The sequence below is a fragment of the Sphaerodactylus townsendi genome, linkage group LG01 (assembly GCF_021028975.2).
Source record: "Sphaerodactylus townsendi isolate TG3544 linkage group LG01, MPM_Stown_v2.3, whole genome shotgun sequence".
NCBI lineage: Eukaryota > Metazoa > Chordata > Lepidosauria > Squamata > Sphaerodactylidae > Sphaerodactylus > Sphaerodactylus townsendi.
In genome coordinates this window covers 167521881-167545802 of record NC_059425.1, presented here as the reverse complement: position 1 = coordinate 167545802, position 23922 = coordinate 167521881, and positions in this window count along the sequence as shown.

Sequence of the window (23922 nt, the reverse complement as noted above, 5' to 3'; positions counted from 1 at the left end):
CACTACAAAGCTGCTGTGGTGGACCAAACCTAATTTGTTGGGCAGACCTAACCCAGAGTGACACCCTTTTACGTCCCCTGAAATGAATGGTGTTAGAAGGGTCTATCTTTGCTTAAAGACTGCACTGTTAGGCCTTCTTATCCCTCAGTTCTCTGAGACCAGGGAATTCGACCACATGTCTGACATTACAACAAGTGATATGCATGTCAGTATCTTTATATTAATATCCACAAGTCTCAATGATTCACTGGAAGTAATATCAGCCTTGATAAAGCACTTCTACAACCCGTAGAAATCTGGTATCTGTCTTATTTACGGTCTTTGACCAGACCATTTACAGTACAATTTAAAATAAACCATTTTAGAACCTTCTTAACTAATATAAAATACAATTTAAATAATACTCCTGCATATTTCAACAGCCAAGATGACCAAAACTTATAATGGTATTTCTCAGTTTCTATTTTTTTAAAAAGTCACTTCACCCTATTTGTCATTGTTCTTCAAAATTCTTAAATTTACACAAGTAAACACAAAATCTTGCAACCGATGGTGTAATATTAGGATCCGTTCCCTGAAGTAACCGTTTTAATATATATTTGTTATTATTTCCAGCAAATCTCTTTAATATCGGACCTCCTAATTACAAAGTACACTCTAAACTGTGGTTTAATTTGGATTGCATTGCTGCTAGAAATCTGGTAGTCCCAACACCTCTGATTAGAACCAGAGGAAAGTAAAAAATAATAATAAGCATTTTGATTTTTAATTGTTGAAATGTGTGAAGTGTACCTTATAATTGCAACCATCAGCATACAGCAAATAAGACCACAGATGTGATGATATGCAGTACTGTGCAAATAGGGTCTTAGGTGCTGGAAGAAGTCTCAGCTTGGGTGAAAGTGCATTTGCTGTAGCAACCAGGGCCTAAATTCGAAAATGGATCAGACTACAATATCATATGGTCAGAATGCATCTTCAGTTGAGGGAAAGGTGGGAAACGCGGAGATGGATGACAAAGGCTGATTCTGCACAAGCAACACAAATGGGTTAAATGAACCTGTGTTGCCTGTGCCGCCATTTGCACGGCGGGCGCAGGGGCCAGCTGGGATCACTAGGATCCTGGCATCAGGAGGCAGCATCATTTGCATGGGAAATGCTGTGTTTCCCTGCGAAATGCGCACCCTAGAATCCCTCCACTCACTCACCAGCACAACATGGTGGTCACCTAGAGACCTAATGGTGGCCACCTCAGGAATCCACCATAACGGCGGACAGAAGGGGGAGGGGGAGTAGAACTCTTCGGGGGGGGGGGCTGTATGGCCATGTTCTAGCAGCATTCTCTCCTGACGTTTCGCCTGCCTCTGTGGCTGGCATCTTCAGAGGATCTGAGTGATCCCCCAGTGATTCCGGCCGTGAAAGCCCTCGACAATACATAGAACTCTTCTTGCTTGCTGTAGCTCGCACAGGCAAGCAGTAAGCGGCTGAAACCCAGGTTCAAGGAAAAAGCCGCTAATTTAGCAACTTTCATTACCCTGGGTTCAGCTGAATGTAGCGCGTTAGAAGCATTTGGGGACAAGTTCTGTGGGAACTTCTCTCCCATAATAACGCTTTTAAAAGGGCCTGAACCCATTATATTTGGCCTGTATGGAATCACCCAAGGTGACTGACTGTTACAGTAAGAAAAAAGACTGATTTAGAAGTGAAACTTGAGGTGAGTGAATCTCGGGGTTCTGTATGTTAATGATGCCCCAAAAATATAAATCCTGTCACAACAAGACATTGCTCCCAAAATTAGAAGGCATAACTTCTTACACCTGCAAGCTCTTTTGCAAACACCATCCCTCTTTCCCTTGGTGTATCATGATGAATGCATGTTTTCACTGGAGGGGGGTCTGATGGTTTAGACTGGATGGGTGGGCAGGCTGCATTCACGCTGAAAGTGTTTTCAAATAATAAAATGTATTCTATGGCAAAAAAAAAATCCTGCTGCAATCTTCAGTTTAAACTTACACCTCAGTTACAACTGGCTAGGAAATCTCCCTCTTTATATCACTCCAAGGCAACATGTCAACGCAAGTAAAATGTAATAACCTGCTCTCCAGCTTGACAATGGTGCATCAGTTGTGTTGCCAGTCAGCAACTCGAAACTTTCCCCCTTGTGAGAAAGCAATTATTCCAAAACCTTCTGGAGGCACTACCACCAACGTGCAAACCTTCTATGTAGAAACAGCCTTCCAGGGAAGGTGTGAATTCTTATTCTTCAGCAACTCTGGACAATTTTGCCAAAGCTAATAATCCAAGATCCATATGTGTTAAGTGATCAGAAATGCTGGAAAGCAAAAACCAGCGAAGCGAACATGGGACTCTTGGCAGCAGTGCCAAATGAAGAATATAGATTTTGTTAGGGATGACTTCAAACAAAGTGGGGTCAAGGTATACACGTAAGGAGAGGTGGCCAAGGGAAAAAGTATTCAGGGGAAGATTTTGGCTGCCATTTCCAAATCATTTGCTCACATTCACACTAACTTAAATGTGATGGAACAAGATGGGTTAAACTCCAGTTCACCCATGTACAGGGATTGCAAGAAGATGTGGTGTTGGGGTGCTGTGTGGTTTCCGGGCTGTATGGCCATGTTTTAGAAGCATTCTCTCCTGACGTTTCGCCTGCATCTGTGGCTGGCATCTCCAGAGGATCTGATGGTAGGAATGGAAAGCAAGTGGAGTATATATACTGTGAGGTCAAAAGTTGAGGCCATTTGAATAGAGTAGCCTGGCATGTGAGTCACAGAGAAGTCTGTAGCATGGGAGTAACAATGAAGATAGCAAGGTCAATAGGTGGATGGATCTGAATAGAAGTATCCTGGTCTTTGTTCCCTTTGATTGCCCTGTGTTTGTGTGGAGCTGATCAGTCACTGTCTTGATTCTAGATGTGGCATTGCTCTTCTAGTATTTCTCATTACTTCAGAGTCAACTGTAGGAAGTTACTCCTGTTATTCCCATAATTTAGGCCCAGTGGTGGGATTCAAATAATTTAACAACCGGTTCTGGTGGTAGGATTCAAATAATTTAACAACTGGTTGTTTACAAGCACCATTTTAACAACCGGTTCTGCCGAAGTGGTTCGAACCTGCTTAGGCCCCTTCCGCACATGTGGAATAACGTACTTTAAATCCACTTTGAAGCTGGATTTTACTGTGTGGAATAGAACAATCCAATTGCAAACAATTTTGAAAGTGGATTGAAAGTGCATACTTCTGCATGTGCGGAAGGGGGTCATAGAGATCCATCACACTACAAATGTAAGAGCCCTTCTGATTTAGGCCAAAGATCCCTCTAGTCCAGCTTCCTGACTTTTACAATAGTCGCCCAGGTATCTCAGAAGACCCCCAAGAAGGATTACAGCCATTAATTGCTCCGACAGCAACTGACGTTTACCATACACCTCTGAATATGTTATGGCCATTTCTGCATGGCCTCACGAGCAAAGGTGCGCCGGCATAGTTGATACCGGTGCACCCCCCCCCCCGGGCTGTTCGCATGGTGCCCTGTGAACAGCCCTGGTGCCCTAGCGGCCCACAGGGCCGCGTTCACATGGGCACGCTGGTGCAGATCCCTCTTAACCTTGTCTCCCAGCCTTCATTGCACTGGAGAGGCCAGGGGACATGCCCCCATGGCCATGGCAACACCTCCAGGGCCGGAAGCCAGGAGGCGTGTCCCTTGGTCTCTTCAGAGCAAAGGTGACCAGGGGACAAGGTAAGAGGGATCTGCGCTGGCATGGGGAAAACGCCAGCTTCCACCTGGTGCCACTCACCGGGCACCAAATGGAAGCTGCCGTTTTCCAAATGAAGAATGCCATGGGGGGGGGAACACCACCGCTGCACAGCTGTGCAGTCTTCTCCCCCACAACAGCGTTTTTACCAGCAGCACGCAGGTCTAAATGGCCCGTGCAAAAATAGCCTATGAATATGGAGATTTTATTTAGTTTCCATGGCTAATGGCCACTGAAAGACCTACCTCTGAGACTTACTAAAGGCACTCAGTTAATAGTATTATCTGTTAATCATTTCCATTCTTTTTGGAGTTTGCCCCTGGAATATGGAATTCCTTCCAATTATACTCCCCAAAGTCTAAAGACCTATTTGGGCTGCTCACTGGGGATCATTCTTATATTGGGAAAACTTGGGGAAAATGTAATGAACTTAATAGTATTTTACTGTTTTTCTCTTATGTTGTTGTTATTGGGGTTGTTTTTTTAACTTTTCCTACAAAATGGGGCATCTAAATAAAAGACAGAACAAATAAATAAATAAACATGTAAGGAACAGCTGCTGAGTTTAAAAGGGGGCTATTCAGATTACCTGAGGTAACAAATTCATCTGAATATATACCAAAAAATTTCAACACATATTGAAATGAATAAGTACCAGCTAACACGAAAACTCTTGCCAATGATATATGACATATTTTCCATAACCATTCCGTTCTTATTAAAGATGTAAATCACCATGGAGTAATTCATAAAAGCACAAAAATCAAGGCTCATAATGCCATGCCAGACTTTTTTTTTAAAACGTAAATTGTCATTTTCAACACATCCTTCATCCTTATTCCATGTGTGTCAATAATATTCCTATTCATACGCATTCTGGGTGAACAAACTGTAAAATAGATTGTCAAGTGACCATACTTAGAAAACACAACTTCAGTCTGCTGTGAAAGCTAGAAGAGAATATCCTTGCAGGTAAAACACTAGTAGTTAAACCAAAGCAATCTGCTTGTAATATTTTATGGATCAGACAAGAGCTCAGCAATGGTTTTGTTTATTATGCTGGCACAATCCTTCCCTTCTTTCCAGTGCCAGCACTAACAGCTGAGCTCCAGCAAAATCAAAGCATACCTGAGGTGCTGCTATTACTGCCATTCACCAAGGGATGCACATCTGTAGGGCCATAAGATGTTGTGTCCCCCAAATATTATTGAGATATTATGCCAGACCTACAGAAACCACCCACAAGATAGGGCAGCACTCCTGACCTACAGAATGAAGCGATTAGCTTCCCGGGTGGGGTGGGAGGGAGGATCTATGGCAGTGGTGGCGAACCTATGGCACGGGTGCCAGAGATGGCACTCAGCACGCAGGCACAGAGCTCATCATGTGGGGGGAAATCGCCTCCCCACACACACATCTAGGCTGGCCTGGGCCGCTGGACTTGATGTGCGTGAACCTCAGCGAGCAGGGAGGACTCGGCTGGCGGGCCTGGTGCCTGTGCTCCGGGTGGCTGCTGTCCCGGGGGGGCAGAGGGGCAGAGCGGTGCATGTGGGGCTTGCTGGAGGCTACAGCAGGCTCGCCCCTGCTCGAGGGGGCTATTCAGGTTAAATTGCCATATTGGCACTTTGCGATAAATAGGTGGGTTTTGGGTTGCAATTTGGGTACTCGGTCTCGAAAAGGTTCGCCATCACTGATGTATGGCATCATATCTCTGCTGAGCTCCCTGTCTGTAGGTCAGGAGTGCCCAAACCATCAGTCCCCAAGCATGGCCCCCAAATATCCACAGATTCCCCAAACAGTGATGCAGCCTGAGTCAGGGCCAACAGTGTCGTATGCTGCACGATCCAGAAGGTCCTAAGTGTACCACATCAGTTCCTAAAATGTACCTCATTGTATTTATGGTACTGCTTTCACCTTTCATTTTCACACATTCAAAATGGTGAACTGAAGATGAATATAAATAATGTTAGCAATGAGTCAGAATTGTTAGTCAAATGTTACTCCACAGAGAAATTTAAAAAAATGAAAACAGCGCAGGAAGGATCCTCTATTATGATCAAAATATCACTGGACCATATACAGATAGAGAGCAATTAATTTTACAGTTATGCTCTTACACATATGAAGATTTGGCAGGTTTTAGAAAAAAATATTTACTGAAAAACTGTAGTTCCCATTGAGCTACAAAAATGCTTTCTTATATACATGAGATGAGAAAAGAGTTGAGCAAAGACATTATGAAGTTTAGAGTGTGTACATGGTTTATTATGAATTTCATTATGAAGTTTAGAGTGTGTACATTGTTTCCAGCATGTAAAAGGTCAGATACACCAGCTTCTAAATACAAAAATTTAATACTCTTCTTTTCCTTTTCCCCTGCTGCATGAATGTATGGATGTGTTTTTCCAACTTTTGGGGAACCAAAGTAAGGGCTGAAATAACTTCAGGAAACAGACCGTGATGCTATGCCTTCTTCCTGCTGCTGGAGATGGGGAGGAAGAAGCTATGGCCCTTTGCACACATGCAGAATAATGCACTTTCAATCCACTTACACAATTGTTTGCAAGTAGATTTTGCTATTCAGCACAGTGAAATTCAGCTGCAAAGTGCATTGAAGGTGGATTGAAAGTGCTTAATTCTGCATGTGCAGAAGGGGCCTAAGTGTAGCTGCTGGTTTCATCAAACTTGGCCTACATAGAAACACAAGAAGAACTCTTTTTGTGTGTGTTTGTTCACAAGCTTGTGTGAGTCTTTTCATCGGCCATTCTGTGGTGTACATTTAATTTAAAACTGTCTGCAAATAGGCTTGCGGGTTAGCTGGTCACGAAAGCGTGAGAGACGTGATCTCATGTTTGAGTATTTAAGAGATCAGACAAAGCTTTTTGTGAGATTATCCTCCCGTACTTGTTTATTTGTTGGTACTTGCCTCCTTTTTTTTGCCACTGGCATATGTCTTTTTACATACTGTGGAAATATCAGAGCAAAGACATTTTCAGTGTGGTGGAAGGGACTCCAGCACGTTTTTTTTGCTCTGAAAACAAATGCCTTGGAATGCAGCAAATGTGTGTCAAAACAGCTTCATCGTACTCCAGACATCTTCAGCCTCAAGGGCAATGTTCTCGAACAACCCCTGTTCCAGAGGGTTTCTGTTTGATGTTACTCGTAGGGAGACATGCAATCCTTATTGGTTTTGGTACGCAAACATTTATCAAAAAACCATTCCCTCCTATTGTAGAACATCTTCAGCCTCTACGGGATAATGTTTCTGTTTGTCTTTCAATTATGTCAGGATATATCATTCCGTTGGTTCTGTGAGATGTATTATTATTTAGTATGTTATCATTTGTTTGATTTATAACCCACATCCTCTCCTCGACTGAGGACTCGCGGTTCACAGCATATACAAGCATGGCATTAAAACTTGAATAGGTCCTGAAACCTATCAATACAAATAAATACAATAACATAGATGCCAATTAAAATCCAGACTGTCATCAGCACTGGAGCAAATCTGGACAGCCAGCTCACCCATTTTATTGGCTAATTAAATGCTGCCCAAAACAAGGCAGCCTTTCATGTTGTCCAGAATCCTAATAGACCCTGTGGGAAGTTACTTGGGGAGCTGGTTTGTGATTTGTGCATGATTTCTCTGCTGTGATAGGAACACAAAACACAGACTAAGGGCATACATATCAATCTTCAGAATTGTTTCTCTACTTGTCAGATTTTTGCTGGTTTAAGATGGAATAATGCACTTTCAATCCACTTGCAATGCACTTCGCAGCTGGATTTTACTGTGCGGAATAGCAAAATCCACTTTCAAGCAGTTGTTAAAGTGTTTTGTCGAAGGTTTTCATGGCCGGATGCAACAGGTTGTGACCTTGTTCCTAACGTTTCGCCTGCATCTGTAGCTGGCATCTTCAAAGATGAATCACAGAGGGAAGTCTGTTACACACTGTTACACACTAGACACAGTGTGTAACAGACTTCCCTCTGTGGTACATCTCTGAAGATGCCAGCCACAGATGAAGGCGAAACATTAGGAACAAGATCCACCAGACCACGGCCACACAGCCCGGAAAACCCACCATAACCAGTTGTTAAAGTGGATTGAAAATGCATTATTCTGCATGTGCGGAAAGGATCATGGTCTCACTACCACTGCACTTTTCTATGCTGACTGATGAGTGGTGGATGCTACACAGAGGTTGAATCCCCACTACCGTCTTAGCCAGGTTTCAGAACACAAACTAACCAGGTTTGAGGGAAGGCCTCCCCATTGCTTGCATGGCAGATTCTGTTTCTGGCGCTCATTCTCCCCGTTAATCCGCGTTCCGGAAGGACCTGGTTTCAAGTGGCATAGATCCCATTAACACGGTTCAGAGCTGATCCGAGGGGAGGGATGAGGGTTGAAACCCTGACTCGTTTCCCGCCCTGGAGTGTGATGTGGAATTCGGGCAACCAATCAGCGCTGCGATGTGTGTGCAGCCTTTCCTTGGTTTTGCTTCCGCTTTTGCGATCAGCCAGCAGAAGGGGACGCAAACGTTAAACTGTCAAACATGTAACTTTGAATCGTTAATGGTTTACACAGGTAATGATTAACTGTTTGCACAGTTAAACAGTTAAATGTTAAATGTTCCCTAGCTGAGACCTAAGGGAAACGTACTGATGATATACAGCAAAATAATTGTCAGGTTGTTACGCCAAACATAGTCTTCTTGTGCGTGGCATTCTTGTGCGTGGTTTTTTGATCACGCCCCTACAATGTACATTTCCGCAGTGGGAAAAGGTCCCGCCCCATCAAGGCGCACCAGCCAATCAGGGGAGACCGGCAAAGCAAGCTCACCTGGTAGTGGGGATTGCTAAGAGTTCTGCAACCGGGTGTGTCAGCTGTGTGCTCGGTGTGGTGGGGAGGGAGAAACTCCAATGAAGAGGACTTGGTTTCACAACGAACAGGTTTGGATCTGCGTGCAAATTTCAAGTGGGGATTCAACCAGAATATGGGTCCTTCAAATAGAACCATGCAATTGGCTAAGCATCCAGTCTCCAAAAACTAGCTGTGCATGTGCTAGTAGCATCTAAAGCAATTGTCTCCTGGGTGGGGCCCACTCATGACCATTCTGGTGCCTATTTACATTCTTCAACAAAGCATCTGCAGTTGTGGCTTCCTCCACATTACCGAAATAGGAGGCATTCTGAAGACATTGGAAGCATCACTTTTGGGCTTGCAGGAAAGATTGCAAGCTCTCGGTTGGAAAATATCTGGATATTGGGGGGGGGGTGGAGTCTGGTCAGGGGGTTGGGGTCTGGGAGGGGAGGGGAGGGGAGAGACTTCAGCAAGGTATACTGCCACAGACTCCATCCTTCATAGCAGCCATTTTCTCCAGGGGAACTGACCTTGGGGATCTGTAATAGTGGAAGACCCAGGGGAACTGACAGATCAACTGGAATAGAGAGAGAGGCCCAGGCACTACCTGTAGGTTGATGACCCTAGGGAGCATCTAGTCTGAAACGGCTGCCTCTAATGTAGAAGGATGCTTGGCTTGAAATTTCCTCCATTTTGTCTAGCCCCATGACAGCCATTTTCTTGCAGCGCCCAATCCAGAGGCGTAGCTCCAAGGGGACAGGGCGCACAACACACCAGGCGTGCACCCCTGCGGGGGTGTGGCGAGGGTGTTCCGGGGATGTGGCAGGGACATCCCGGGGCTGGACGGGGGCGGAGGGCGCACCAGTGCACCAAGCGCTTTCCTCCCTGGCTGTGCCTCTGGCCCAATCTTCACTTTTAAAATTCCAGGAGTGATAACAGGCTCAGTGTGTTTGGGAAGCCATGATCTAAAGGATTTAACCACAAGGTGTAATCCTGCTGAATATCATGTGAAGTCCAGCTTAATGCTTTAAAGTTCTGATTCCCTAGCTGAGACCTAAGGGAAACGTGCTGATGATATACAGCAAAATAATTGTCAGGTTGTTAACGCCAAACATAGTCTTCTTGTGCGTGGCATTCAAATCTCAGAAACAATGACAATTACGGGTAAAGATTATGCTAAGGAAATGTTCATGACAAGAAAGGGTTCATAGGCATGCTAGCCGGGAAATTGAGTTAGCAACCTCCGATTTGGCCCTGTAGTTCATCCGGAATTACATCTGATCTCCAGGTTATTTTATTTTATTTTATTTTATTTTATTTTATTTTATTTTTTTATTTATTTATTTATTTATTTATTTATTTATTTATTTATTTATTTATTTATTTATTTATTAGGTTTCTATACCGCCCCATCCCCGAAGGGCTCTGGGCGGTGTACAGCATAAAAATTCATACAATTCATACAATGTTAATAATCGCTAAAATACACTAAAATTCCATCTAAACAGCAGTTAATACAATCAAATGATTAAATGATTAAATAATTAAATGATTAAATAATTAAATAAGAGGCGTCCAGAAGAACCCGCCTTTAAAACCTTCCCCAAAAAGGGAGAACAGCGGGCCCCTCAATATGAGGGTTACCCTGATGTAAACAGTACAGGGAGCAGGGAGGAGCACCAAGGTTACAGAGATCAATTCCTCTGGAGGAAATGCTAGGTTCAGAATGTAAACTCTGTGGCATCCCAACCTGCACTCATCCCCCGCCCTCCCCCAAACAGCACCCTTCCCAGATGCCACTTACAAATCTCCAGGAATTTCCAAGCTGGAGTTGGCAGCCCTATAAGACCTCGTAGTTTTGAGATTCCGCGTATCCTTTGAAAGAACAAAAGAGGTTACCAGGACACTGCTTCCCTCCCTCATTATTTTTGAGCCAGGTGCCCCCCTCCCCTGCCCCAAAAAAGCCTATAAGCAGATGGAGTCCTGGCTGCTTCCTTTGGAGAGACGGTAGCAGGTGTTGAAAAAGCCTTCCATCCTTCGGCTGCCTGAATGTGGAGCAAACACCCTTTTGGAAAACCACAGCAAAGAGAAATGACTTTCAGGTTCTGCCATTTATCAGTGGGAAACGTTCATAAATGCAACTCCTCTCGTGGAATTGATTAATATTTCAAACAAATGAGTACCACACAAAGGAGAACTTGCTGTTCTCAGCGTAGCCATAAATTACAGCCGATTACTCCAGAGACAGGTTTGGGAAATGAACAACACTTTTCAGATAGGCCTGGATGTCTGGATCTAAGCGGGTTGTATTTACATTCTACCGTATCTGTAGCATCAGCCCAGGCTATTTCAATTTATTAGCATTGGAGCGCTGATTTTTTTTCTTTTTGGAATGCAGCCTTTGGCATTCTTTGCTGAGGCCCCTTTATCCTTTCCCTCGCACACAATGATATTATATTGAAGTTACAAAGAGGAGAGAAAAGACAGAAGCAAGTGGGAAGGGAAGAGGGATACGGCGTATATTTTAGAGCAGAAACTAACCCCCACAAAGAATTTCAACAGTCTCCTGCTATTTGCACTTTTGAGTAAATGTCCTGTGTGAATTGGGCATCATGCATGTAGTCAACCCCAGCTCATGTCTCCTGAAAGAGTTTTTGGAAATGCAGTAGAACCGAACTTCATTATGCCAATGGTCTCGGTTCTTAAAGGCAGCCAAAGTCCCCCATTTAGAGGCTCACGGATGTGGTCTTGATTGCATGTCCGATGACTGTTAGCATTCAGAGGAGAAGAGCCGACACTTTCATATGGGTAATAAAAAGGCCCAAGTTTATATGTTTATGTTGATCAATGGGGATCTGTCACACCAAAGACCCAAACCTCATTCCAAACCTAGTCCCCATCCAGACCACTGGTGCGATACAGAGGAATTGGACCTCCCTTTATTTATGCATCCCTGAATTTATGGGCAAGACTACCCTGGCTCTGATCCTTGAGCTGTCTGATACAAACAACTCATCCTTCTCCTTGCTAAGCATTTGTGATGCTCGAGAGATGCATTCCACATCCTGTCCCCCAGTCATGGGGTCTTTGAGTGTAGGACAATGGCACCGTTCAAAGGCTTCCTGTCCCAGGCCCATGAAGGCACTAAGGCCACAGGCCTGGTCTAAGGGTTAACGCTTCACCATCCAAATGCTGCCCTCCTGTACTAAGCTATACTCCATACAATTCAAACAACTCAACCTGCAGTACTAACCAGAGGTGGGATCCAGCAGGTTCTCACAGGTTCCCGAGAGTAGGTTACTAATTATTTGTGTGTGCTGAGAGGGGGTTACTAATTGGTGATTTTGCCACGTGATTTTTGCCTTAGTTACGCCCCTCCTCTCAGCAGTAGACTTGAAGCAGTCTAGCAGGAGGTGCACTGGCGTGTGTGTCAGCCTGTGCCTGCGTGCATTCGTTTCCCGCCCAAGGACCGACGCAGTGGCTGTGTCCTTGCCACAGCCCCACCCAGGAATGCCCCACCCCCGGAATGCCCGGCCACACCCCTTCATGCCCCGCCCAGCCCCATTGGCGCTACGCCACAGTTTGAATCCCACCACCATGGGAACCTGTTACTAAAATTTTTGGATCCCACCTACTGGCTATACGCCATACAATTCAAACAACTCAACCTGCAGTACTAACACCATCAAGGAAAACCAATGCAGAGGCATTACTGAAAACCTGTATATTGCTTGTTACTATTTTCAGAATAGGGTAGGTGAAAAATCCCCCTCCAGCCTAGTGCCAATTTGCCAAAATATCTGCTTGCCACAGATGGGCAACCACACTGAAATAGAGGGAGGTAGGGTTGGTGCCTTCCTCACAGGATGGTCAAAAGAAGAGAAGGTGGGGCCCTTATATGGCCCTCGTTCCCCCACCCCCAGTTCCATCAAAAAGACGCATCATGCTATCCAACTCTCCCTTCTGCCTGCTAAGGCAAATTACGGCCCTTCAAACTGCTTCTTTGAGTTGTGGTTCAGGAGCTGACGGTTGTTCTTTCTCTCAACTGTTCCTTTTTGAAAAATACTACTGTTCTAAAGTTGATAGTGCGGGGAATACTGTGTTAAAATAAGCTCCATAACTTCAGGATACACACTGCTAGGAAATTGGATGTGTGAGGGGGACATATCAGTAAAAAGTCCTGCCAAGTGATGCAGTGGCCAAAATGTATCTGTAACATCCCACAAAGTGAGCGTTGTTGTCGGTATTTTCCCTGTACAACGGACTCAATTTCTCATATTCTGCTCTACTGTTCGAAGTATAATAACATTAGAAATGACCTAAGAGCTTTATTACCATCAGGATTTTTGCTTCTTTCTGACAAATTAAAAATGTTCAAGATCTTGAACAATTCTAAAATAGAAATCTTGGAGGCAGTTGCTACAATTTTAATTCGTGTCTTACAAGATGTGTAACAGTGATCCTTTGAATGTATCTGGAATGTTCGGTATTTTCTGGATTTATGCCTAATAAAGGTTTCTGGATTGGATTGGATTGGATTGGCCAAAATGTAAAAGGAAAACTTCCAACCTGCTGCCTCCATCTCTTCAGCAGGTGATCATACACTAGATCTGACAGGCAATAGTATGGCAACTTGTGGGAGTTGGGGGTACAGGAACATAGTGGGACATGATGTCACTTCCAGGAAAACTCAGAAATTACACTATGGGGCTTTCCCCACTGACAGAGTTGAACTGGTTTCTACCTAGGTTTGCTTAGGTGGTTGTTAATTGTGACAGGATTTAGTTGGACTGAAACCCTAGAGCACAGAAGAATGCTGCCATTCTCTGAACCCCATAAATTTCTCAGAGATCACGGATGGAATAGAGTCTTCTTTTGATAAAACTGGGAAGAAACGGTCTTTGGAATGGAGCTCAAGAAATTTCTTCGAGATAATTTCTAGGGCCAAATTGAGGCATTCTAAGGCCCTGAACTATGTAAAATGTAAGAGTCCCCATATATTACTAAAATATTAATTTAATAATCTTTAGTAATTTCTGTTGTATTTAAACTGTAGTTTATTTTTTCTTGTTCATAAACACAGGTCTGCGAATTTCTCTCCGTGAAATTTCTCTTTTGTCCTGTCCAATCCAGTCTGGGAGGCCAGGGTTCAAATTGCATTCTTCCTCGGCATCTTTCAGACTTTTAAGACTACTGTTTTACAGCTTCATTTTCAGGAATAACAGCAACCTACTTCAGGTTTAGGCAATAAAGGGGGGTAAGGATGTTAGAGCATTTTGTAAGTTAAATCACTATAGAAATATTGAGTTTGTGTTATTTTTGTTGACATCTAAAATGCTGGAGACATTTTGTGTCCACCAAAATGTTTACCAGGAAATAATGTAATTTTTTTAAAGCATCAGTTCAAACCAGTGAAAAGTTCAGTTCCTCTATAAATGTGGCAGCCAACTCAGAGCAAAACAAATGACATTTGTTTTATTGCAGAAACTTTGAAGCACCAGTGATGGGACCGTATTTCATGAATGGCATAAAATAAGCTATTCTGTGCTAGTTAACTAACTTCAAAATTAGTCTTTTAAATGTTGTCTGCTCAGACATTAGTCCCGTGGTGGCGAACCTTTGGGACTCCAGATGTTATGGACTACAATTCCCATCAGCCCCTGCTAGCATGGTCAATTGGCCATGCTGGCAGGGGCTGATGGGAATTGTAGTCCATAACATCTGGAGTGCCAAAGGTTCGCCACCACTGCGTTAGTCCCATGTTGTTCAGTGAGGCTTACCCCCAAGACAGTGTTCTTAGACTGAAGCCTTCATTGCTGATCAAGAACACAGAATATTTTTTTCTCAAGTCAAATTGGTTGAATGTGGTATGGGATGTCAGTCTCAGGTTCCTTCCGCACATGCAGAATAATGCACTTTCAATCCACTTTCACAATTGTTTGCAAGTGGATTTTGCTGTTCCGCACAGTAAAATCCAGCTGCAAAGTGCATTGAAAATGGATTGAAGTGCATTATTCTCCGTGCGCAGAAGGGACCTTAGTCTTAAATACTCCTAAACACATTGTTTGCCTGGCCCACCTTATAAGGTTGTTATGAAACATTCTATTAGCAGGTTTAAATCGTATAGCCCAGGAGGAGTTTTCCCACTTGACTGTGCTGACCTTAGAGAGGTGATCTAAATAGCTAATGGATTATGATTAGTTATTGGATAGGGTCCAAGCATCGCTTCTGTAGGCCTGGTATGAACTTATAACCCCATCCCCTCTGACTAACATACACAGTCCCATACTGTATAAGAATCATGCTTCTCAGGGTCTACCAAGGGAATAGGGAGTTGGGTGGAAATTGCCAATTTAGTCTGGCCCCGATCCATTGAATTTTATTTCTGAAACAACTTAACTAGGGCTGTTTCCCCACTTACCTGCTGCTGCGCGCTACTCTCCCCAAGTAGCGCGGGGTCCCCGGCACTCCCCACTACAGAGGCGGCAACAACGCAGCCACTCCGATGCTGCCACTGTCGCGCCCCCTCAGCACGCGTCATTCCTGGCGCTCCTCAAAACAGCACCTTTTGATGACCCTGCGCAGAGCGCGGGGTCGTGGGGAAACCCGGGAGCATGCCAGAAATGATGCGCGCTGGGAGTAGCGTGCAGCAAAGGGTGGTTGAGGTAAGTGGGAAAACAACCTAGATCAGTGGTGGCGAATCTTTGGCACTCCAGATGTTATGGACTACAATTCCCATCAGCCCCTGCCAGCAATTGGCCATGCTGGCAATTGGCCATGCTGGCAGGGGCTGATGGGAATTGTAGTCCATAACATCTTAAGTGCCAAAGGTTCGCCACCACGGACCTAGATCATACCTTGGTAATGGGCTTACAGCCTGGTATGCTCCCTGTGTGTGTATATATAAAGTATCATCAAGTTGCAGCTGATTTATGGAAACCCAATAGGGTTTTCGAGGCAAAAGCCATTGCCTGCCTCTGTGTAGTGACCCTGGTATTCCTTGGTGGACTCCCATCCAAACACTAACCAGGGCTAACCCTGCTTAGCTTCTCTGATCTGATGAAATCAGGCCCGCCTGGGCCATTCAGGTCAGGGCAAAAATAAGTAGCAGCTGACTCCTGGCAGACCTGTAGGGTTTTAAGGAGAGACTTCAGAGGTGGTTTGCCATTGCCTGCCTCTGTGTAGTGACCATGGGCTTTTCAGGCAGTCTCCCTTCCAAGTACTAACCAGGGCTGACCCTGTTTCACTTTCAAGATCTGACAAGATCCGGCTATCAGGCCATCCAGGTCAGGGCACTCTGATCCATGGTACTATGGACTCTCTCACCCACCTCAACTTATTTGGAACGAGAATCTGAGACCCCTTCCGCACATGCAGAATAATGCACTTTCAATGCACTTTGTAGCTGTGCGGAATAGCAAAATCCACTTGCAAACAATTGTGAAAGTGGATTGAAAGTGCATTATTTTGCACGTGCAGAAGGGGCCAAAGCGAAGGATGCCTGCCAGGGTGGACGAATGGGTCAGAATTTCTCAAAGTAGAGAACACTGGCCCTTCAGTTCCTCAAGGTGATCTTTTCCTACCCCTGTTTTTTGGGCTGGCAGAAGAACCTGCACTTTTCCTGGTTTTCTCAGCCTCGTGTTTTACCACCCTATAAAAGCAACGGGGGATGAATTCAGAAAAGCTTACACGCAGGGAACAAGGCAGGCTTTCCAATCTGGCATCTCTCCTGTGCTTTTTGGATCTAAGTGCGCTGCAAGTAAAACCCCAGGTGTGCACCACATGAGCAGGTGCGGAAAATAAAATATGCTTGTGTGGGTTGTGATGACAGCTCTGAGTCCATATAAACCATAACATAAGACACAAAACGCGGTTATCCCAGGATACCTGAATTCCTCATATGCAGTAAGAGGCAGGAATCCAAAGGCATCATGCCTTCATATTCTTGGAAACCAACTGGTCCTTGACTCTTGATGTGTTTTCCCCCCTCTCCTATTTAATTCCCTTTATTATTCACACATTTTCAAGTGCAGATTCTGGAGAGGTAGGGTGTATGATGGGTTGTATCCAGAAGTAGAGTTCTGCTAATGGGAAGGGTGGAAATTTTTGCTGATTCCCCCATTGCACACACCTGGCTGTCCCTGACTTCTACAAAAGCATAGGCATCTCCCCGGCGCAGAAATTTTGGGGAGTATTTTGGACTTCAATGGGCTGGGAGAGACTGGCAAGGCCCGTTCTGCTGACATAAATCCAACCAATATTGTATCCAGAAAACGCAAGTCTTGAATCACTACTAACCATTCTTTAGTTGCTCCTTAGTGCTTTACAGCTTGTGGTAACAGTCAAGGCATGAACAAATGTGAACATTCTTATTAACTATTGACACATCTACAAACCTGTCTGGTGTCCGAAAGGGTAGCGCAGTGATTTAACATAGCTGAAGGCGAGGGGGAAGGTCACCCAGATTATTCCTGTTATCATGTTTGCAGTGTTGACAGTTTTTATGGGGGTGAGGAGTGGTAGCATATGCCTGTACAGTACAAGAGACCTTTTTCCCCCTGCCAACATACAGAGGGTAGGGACTATGGCTCAGTGGGAGAGCATCTGTTTGGCATGCAGAAGGCCACAGGTTCAGTTCCTAGCATCTCCAGTGGAAAGGATCAGGTAGCAGTGATGTGAAAGACGGAGCGGGGCATAGCCCAGCTCTGTGACGGTTTGCGCATGGGGGACTGATCCTTGGTCAGGTTAGCTGCCTGCTAACCATTTTGGGAACCTCCTTACGAGGTTTGAGATGGAGCAAGCCATGGCTCTTAACGCCCAGGCATGGGCTGAGCTGGCTTGCGCCCCACAGTAAATGGGGGAAATGTTCAGGCAGCGGTCCACCACCCATCTGATATTTCCCCCTCATTGCTGCCAGGTTACGATACGTGTTTCATTTCCTCAAACAGGCGGGTTTGAGGAACCCCGATTGGGGGATAGCCTTCTGGGCTGCCCAACACAAGGATCAGACCCAACACAAGGATCAGACCCCCGATTGGGGGACAGCCTTACGCTCGCTGTTCTGTCATGCCAATAAATTCATGGCACTGGCCATTTTTAATACCACAAATAAAGTGTTTGTCTTTTGTATAACGGCTATCTTGTTTGGTTCATACAGCAAGCTCTCTCTCCCTCTGGTGGCAAAGACCTCTGCCTGAGCCTGTGAAGATCTGCAGCCATTGTGAGCAGACAATTCTGACCTCAATAGACCAATGGTCTGAGTTAGTATGAGGCAGCTTCGTGTGTTGTTGGATACCAGCCCTGGAAGATGCAGCCAATCACATTCGCCACACATACCTCCGTGTGATGTCCCCATCTTTTTACAGGCATGCATCTTCTGAATGTGTTCCCTGGGAAATGTGGAGGAATGTCTGCCCTATGACGCGTGAATTGGTCTTCATCCCCCATAATATGGTCAGTGTCATTATAATGTTTCACTACTTGTATCCCTGTGTCCAAAAATTATGCATGATTTGGTCTTATATTCCTAACAAACACCCTGTGAGGGGGGGGGGGGTGAAGCTGAGAGGGCTTGTATAAAGATAATGGCCAAGTTTGAAGCTTTCCTCCAGCCTAAGAAACTTCCCTCTTCCTTCAGTGGCTCTTCATCCAATGGCTGGAAGAAGGTTCCTTTGGCTGAAAAAAGGTAGGCTGGGGGAAAAGGACATGGGGGAATTCAGCTTCTTTGAAAGTAAGATGTTCCTTAACTAGCCTCCTTGCAGTCTGTTTCCTCGTGATGAGAGATGGATTGTGTCTTCCTCACTGTCATAATTACAGTGTCTGATTGTACAGCGAGTACAGCTTGCCTCATGAAAACAATAAAACCAGGATTTCTATAGTTAAAACAGGGGGGGGGGGGGTTTACATTTTTGGAAGGCTCACCAGGTAAGTAGAAAATACAACTTTATAAAGTAGTCAAAAGAAAAGAACTCCATCAGAGGAATGTTGTTTGTGGTATGAGGGAAATTTGGACCACATTTCTCTCTCTCTCTCTCTCTCTCTCTCTCTCTCTCTTACACACACACACACACACACACACACACACACACACACACACACACACACACACACACACACACACGAGTTCCTCCTAAGCTCCCAGTTTTCTCACTCTAATGCAGTGGTGGCGAACCTTTGACACTCCAGATGTTATGGACTACAATTCCCATCATCCCCTGCCAGCACGACCAATTGGCCATGCTGGCAGGGGCTGATGGGAATTGTAGTCCATAACATCTGGAGTGCCAAAGGTTCGCCAACACGGCTCTAACGCCTTCTAAAAATTTTGTGGTCAAGGGTGTGTTGGGAAGGATTTTTCTGCCCACTCATGGAGTTCCACAGACATGCAGAAACACATCAGTTTGGGAATTAAAATGGAAAAAAAAATCGCAAATGACCTGATGAGGACTGAGTCTGCTCATTCCGCTCCAGGAGATCCACAATGCAGAGAGCAGTTAAGCATCAGTTGAGGGAAAATATTAAGGAAAGCAGGGCTGTGGGAGGAAATTGGTGTGCTCATGTCCTTAAGAGCTTGTAGTGTCATACAGGGAAGGAGGGAGAACCTTCATAATCATTTATGTCCCTGCAATTCTTCTCAAGGTCCCCATTAGTAAGAAGAAGAAGAGTTTGGATTTATATCCCCCCCTTTCTCTCCTGCAGCAGACTCAAAGGGGCTTACAATCTCCTTGCCCTTCCCTCCTCACAACAAACACCCTGTGAGGTAGGTGGGGCTGAGAGAGCTCTGAGAAGCTGTTACTAGCCCAAGGTCACCCAGCTGGCATTTGTGGGAGTGTACAGGCTAATCTGAATTCCCCAGATAAGCCTCCACAGCTCAGGCGGCAGAGCAGGGAATCAAACCCGGTTCCTCCAGATTAGATACACAAGCTGTTAACCTCCTACGCCACTGCTGCTCCTTAACCCAATGGCTTGGAGAAATATGACCTATCCCTTTAACAAAGGCTTAATGTCCAATCTTGTCAGATCTCAGAAGCTAAGGAGAGTCAGCCCTGGTTAATGCTTGGATGGGAAACCACCTGGGAAGTCCAAGGTTGCTCTGCAGAGGCAGGCAATATTGATTGATTGATTGATTGATTGATTGATTGATTGATTGATTGGTTATATTTCTATACCGCCCTCCCCCGAAGGGCTCAATGACAACTCACCTGTGTTCATCTCTTGCCTTGAACACCCTATGGCCGTGGTGGCGAACCTTTGGCAGTCCAGATGTTATGGACTGCAATTCCCATCAGGCCATGCTGGCAGGGACTGATGGGAATTGTAGTCCATAACATCTGGACTGCCAAAGGTTCGCCACCACGGCCCTATGGGGTCAGTATTAACTGGCTATGTCTTGATGACACTTGCTCCCACCAATCTGCTGAAACTTTTCATGGCAAAGGTAAATCACATCAAATGGTAAACAACATGCTATTCAGCCTCTATTAAAGGGACAGGTCCTCTTTCTCCTGCCCAGTTGGCAGCCCTCTCCTGCCAGCCCAGTACCCATTCAGGAAACATTCCTGTGCTTTAGCAAGCCATCTGCTCAAACGAATGCTGGCAAAACTTCCTTGTCATATTAAACCACCATTACTGTATCGGTACACGCATATCACATTGGTTTCGAAGGATGTATGTGCGCGAATATCCGTGTGCAGGTCAAATCCATTGCTTTTATGGGATTAAGTGCCTGCCTGTGAGCAGTTTGATGGAGGGGGAGACCCATGAATCTTGCCTATTCCCAGTTGATTCAGTTTTTCTGATCTGGTTAAGCGGGATATGTGTATAAAAGCAACCATCTTTCCGGGCATGTGTTCCAAGCTGGATAAGAACCCTATCCGCCAAAGGGTCCTTCTGCACATGCTTATTTTCCCATCCCAGCTGTAACGCTATGCTTTCTATTAAGAAAATCATCTATTCAGATGGTAATGCAGAGGAAGGATTAGATCCTCCCTCCCAACCCACACCATATCGCCTCCCTGTTAAACAGCTGGTCGTCGTTACTGCTGATTTTTCTGACAGGGCTACATATGCAAGCAATTTGATTGGGGGCAAATGTATGTGTATTTTATACTTGGGTATCAGCAGACCCCAACAATGCAGCTTATGGTAAGCAGTAGCCCATAATAAGATAAACATGTGTTCAGTCCAGAGCATTTTAATTTTGTTCTGGAATGGAGGAGGTATCCTGAATTGTACCAGCATCATCTGGTCTTTTCACTCCCTTTATCAGAAGCGCAATCTAATAGGAAAAAAAGTAATTGACGCTGACGGCCAAACACCTGCTCGATGCAGGATCTCTCCCCCCGCCCCCACACGCATAGGTAACTATGATGTTATCTTTATGACAGAGGAACATCACTGTTCATTTTGCTGCAGAAACAGGAATGGCTTTTGGTTTAATGTGAACTGGGGGGGGGGGTAGTAGAAACAGTGTTTTATTAAAATATCTGCTTTTATATTCTCCTCTTGCAGAGTCAGACCAGGGGCCAAAAGGAGCATCTTTTTTTTATAGAATCCCAAACGATTCCTAAACTAGAAGCATCAGCTCAGGATGGGAGGTAAGACATTTGGTGGATTAAAATCAGAACAAGTTGTTAAGATACATTTTGTTTCCTGAAAATTCATTGGCTAGTCAACCTTGTGGACTGTTACTAAGTCAGGCATTTTTTTTAAATACACCCAATTAGCCTTTATTTGATATTTTATGTTTCCCCTCGTAAAACCTTTAAGCGGATTAATTGTGCCTCTGATGTTTGTTTATAAGTACAGCTGGCTTACCTTCAAGTTTGCTTTGCAAATGTGATGTCTGAAAGATATCCTCATAAAACTGAAGGGTGGATCTTCAAACAAGCAGTTCTTTATCGGAAAGGAAATCCAGATTAAAGTTGGGAGGGGGAGACCTTGCCCAAACCTTATAAAATGATTTTTGTGCCGAGGCGCACACATAAACAAACAACACAAGCTCTTGACTTTGTCTGAAAGGAACCCCCCTGAAAGAACCACAGGTTTTTTAAAGCAAGATGCCTCAGAAGAATCAATAAATCTTATGTCAATAACGCAAAAATAATACAAATAGGCACTGGAATGCTGTGCTCTATATCCTGGGAATGCTACATTGCAGTATGGTTTCTTTATTAGCTGGAAAGGATGGATGAGGTTTTGAGACCAAAGCAACTGTGGACTATAAAAGCAGATCAAAAAGGCTTTATTTTGAAAGAGCACCTTTAAAGACCGCTTGCAAGATACGCAATTCAGCTGTTAAATGTCTTGTACATTTTCCAAGTACTTTAGTGAGCCTTCTTCATAAAATCTCTATTATTTCCAACGAAGATTAATGACGGGGTTATTAAAAAATCAAAAAAAGTTGGATAGATTTGCTGTGATTATGAATAAGGGTCATCACACTACATTACTTTGGAATGTTTTTATAAGTTCTGTGAGTATAACTATTTTTGGGTTAAAGTAGAGCTTGTTTCTAGTCTGCTTTTCATCTCTAAGCAGTGTCTGTTCCCACTCCCACCCTTTCTTCCACACACAAAACTAAATAGGAACTCTAATGGCGAAATAAACCGCCGATGTTATTATCTTGCAGATTCGCCGGCTTTTTCATAGCAGTGATTTGAAACAGGGTGGCTACTAAAAAAGATTCAACGTGGGGGTTGCACCTGCATCTTTCTTGGATATAGCTCAGTAGGTTTAGAAATATTTACAGTACCAGTAAGTTCTCTTTCCTTTTTTCCCACCAAGTCACATCTGACATCTGGCAGTTCAAGGCAAAAGTCGTTTAGAGGTGTTTTGCTATTGCTGGCCTCCACGTCACCCCCCTGATATTTCTCGGTGGTCTCCCATGCAAATGTGATGGGATTTGGCAAGTGCCAGTCACACAATCCAGTAATGAAGGAGTTAATTGTTGCATGCTAATTAATTAGTGAGGTCAGAAGTCAGTGACCAGGTAATTGATACCTATTGGTTGGGTGGGCTACATGCAGGTCTGCACGTAGGCTTTAGACATATCTTCTTTGTGTTGCACTCTGCACGTGGTCAGTTCACTCTATCCATAGCTTAGTAGCCATGTAATAGTCTAAGCAGCAAGCTGGCTGTTGGTGCTAGCTAGTAAGAAAGATGTTTATTGTTTTTCTTCCAAGTTTCCCTTCCCTGTAGTAAGTAAACTTTATTTCAGTAAAGCAACGGGTCTCTGCCTCATTATTGCATTAACTCTGCTAATTAAGTATTCGTCCACACGACAAAATGCAAGCCAAGACTGACCCTCCTTAGCTTCTGTTATCTACCAAGATCTGACTAGTCTGGGCTATCCAGGTCAGGGCAGTAAGTTCATTGGACTATAGAGTAATTTCCTAATAAGATGAATAAGTCACTCTTGCATCAGCTGAGGTTGTATGCTTCATTTTGTCTCATCTGACTGGAAAGCCTAGTCCCGTGGTGGAGAACCTATGGCACTCCAGATGTTCATGGACTACAATTGGCCATGTTGGCAGGGGCTGATGGAATTGTAGTCCATGAACATCTGGAGTGCCATAGGTTCACCACCGCTGGCCTAGGCTGGCCTAGGCTAAATCAGTGCTTTTTAAGCTAGATTTCAGGAAACCCTATGAATCACAATCACAATAGACCTTTATTGGCATAAGCTATCCAAACGTGAATATAAACTGTTATTAAATTTAAAAGAGTTGTACATGCCGTCTATAAGTAGTTTTACATTCTAAAATCACACTTCATTTATAAAAATATAACATAGATTAAAAAATTTTGACCATTCCATTGTACATGGAATTGTGAACAGATTTGGATTTGGATTTGGAACAGATATAGTACAACTACACTTAAAAGGAGGGTTAAGATATTTCTAGCCATTCGTTATTCACAGCCTATTTACTAAAAAGGTATAACCTTCCACAGGATCTATAAATGGTATATACTAATTAATACTATAACCCTATGAATCTAACACTTTATTAGGAATTTCTCAGTGAGAAATAGTAATGGCGGAAAAGATTCCCTGAAAAACAGTTTTACTACCCTGTTTCCCCAAAAATAAGACCTACCCCCAAAATAAGACCTAGCATGATTTTTCAGGATTTTTGGAGGATGCTTGAAATATAAGCCCTACTCCAAAAATAAGTCCTTGTTACAGATTTCACCAGTGCAGCTGATCTGGTCACATGGTTTTGGGGTTTTTTTGCAAAATATAAGACATCCCCTGAAAATAAGCCCTAACGCATCTCTT